The 2,083-nt window shown below is 42.6% G+C and overlaps 1 non-coding gene across 1 annotated transcript; it reads right to left on the reverse strand.

Annotated features, from left to right (window-relative positions):
• Window positions 1-801: 801 nt before the first annotated feature.
• LOC127744486 (small nucleolar RNA R71) lies at window positions 802-905 on the reverse strand. The gene has a single exon (XR_008005467.1). It is a non-coding gene; the product is annotated as a small nucleolar RNA R71 (small nucleolar RNA).
• Window positions 906-2,083: the final 1,178 nt, after the last annotated feature.

Here is a 2,083-nt window from a genome sequence, read left to right on the forward strand (position 1 = left end):
TAGATTGAGCATTTTGTTTTGTTAATTCAGTTCATGTTACTTGTTGAATTTTAATTCCTGCACTCTGTTACTTGCTTACTTTCTTTATGCCTTTAATTTCAAGCAACTAACTCACTGACCCACTAACTATTTGAATTAATTCCTCAACTGCTCTAACCATACTCTTCCATTAACCAAGAGTATTTCACTTGTTTGTTGCCTGTGCTGTGTTCTTGTATGACAGGTAGGAGAAGAGAGACATCAACTCATCCATATACCGAACCAGAGAGGACCCTTCATAAACTTAGAAGGGAAGCAAGAGGGAAGAGAGTACTTGGAGAAGAAGAATCTGAAAGAGAATCTGAGGACAATTTTGAGGAAGCTCTAGATCTCAACATGGATAGAGAAGTTCACAACCATGAGAGAGCTGATGGAAACAATGCCATTCCCGAGAGGAGGGTTCTTGGTTCATACATAAACCCAACCTTTGGGAATTGTGGTAGCAGCATTCAGAAACCACCCATTCAGGCCAACAATTTTGAACTCAAACCACAGCTAATATCACTGGTGGAGAATCATTGTTCATTTGGTGGGAGTGCTAATGAAGATCCAAACCAACATCTCACAAAATTCCTGAGAATTTGCGACACTGTGAAGTCCAATGGAGTCCAGGAAGATGCCTATAAACTGCTCTTGTTCCCATTTTCACTTAGGGACAAGGCAGCTAAGTGGCTGGAATCATTCCCAAGGGGGAGCCTAACAACCTGGGATGAGGTGGAAAGCAAGTTTCTGGCACGTTTCTACCCTCCACAAAAGGTCAATAGGCTTCGATGTGAGGTTCAGACTTTTAGACAACAAGATGGTGAGACACTCTACGAGGCATGGGAGAGGTTCAAAGAATTGACAAGGAAATGCGCACCAGACATGTTCCATGACTGGGTGCAATTGCATATTTTCTATGATGGACTTTCTTATGAATCAAGGAAGGCTGTAGACCATTCATCAGGAGGTTCATTGAACAGGAAGAAGACTGTGGAAGAAGCCATTGAAGTGATTGAGACAGTGGCTGAGAATGAGTACTACTATGCTTCAGAGAGACACAACACTAAGGGAGTCATGGAGCTGAACCATGTTGATACAATTCTAGCCCAAAACAAGGTGTTTGCCAAGCAACTAGCAGAGCTCACCAGGAAATTAGAAACAAATCAAGTGGCTGCAATACACACACAAGATCAAGAGGAAGTAAGCACTGAAGGAGGTGATTGGGAAGAGGCCAACTATGTGGGAAATCAACAAAGGCGACCATATGATCCACATTCCAACACTTACAACCCAGGCTGGAAAAACCACCCAAACTTTGGGTGGGGAAACCAGCAAACCCAACCACAAAACCACAAACCTTACAACCCCAACCAACATAACAATTCCACATACCAAAACTCCAACCAAAGATCATACCAAGCCACACAAAACACTTACTCCCAACCACCATATCATGGCCAAAATAATCAACCTGCCCAACCTAATCCGAACCAACAATTTCAAGATCAATTAAACAGGATAGAAGGAATGCTTGCAAACATGGGTCAGGACATAAGTGAGTTGAAAAGCTTTAGGGATGATGTGAGATCTACCTTAAGGAACCATGGTGAAAAACTCAAGTGGATGGAGTCTCGAGTAGGAGAGCTATCTCAACAGGCCCCCAAGTCAACTGCAGTGTTCCCTAGTGACACAGAAAAGAATCCTAAAGGGGAACAAAAGGGAGTGAGATGGGAAGAATGCAAGGCCATCACCATATTGAAGGAAGTCTCAGAAGAAGAAGGAATCAGACCCTCAGAATAGGAGCCAGAAATCTTGAAGGAAGGTGTGGAAGAAGCTAAGCAGGAAAGTGAAACTGAGCAAGCCAAGGAACTGCAAAATAAAGGCATGCTAGAAACATACCAACCAAAAGCACCATTTCCTCAGAGGTTAGGAGGAGGTGAAAAAGGGAAAACATATTCAAGGTTTTTAGAGACATTTCAGTCTCTCCATATCAATATTCCCTTTCTTGAGATTCTCCAGCAGATGCCTACACATATCAAGTATTTGAAGGAATTGCTGAGCA

This window comes from Arachis duranensis, unplaced genomic scaffold, assembly GCF_000817695.3.
Source record: "Arachis duranensis cultivar V14167 unplaced genomic scaffold, aradu.V14167.gnm2.J7QH unplaced_Scaffold_38419, whole genome shotgun sequence".
Taxonomy (NCBI): Eukaryota; Viridiplantae; Streptophyta; class Magnoliopsida; order Fabales; family Fabaceae; genus Arachis; species Arachis duranensis.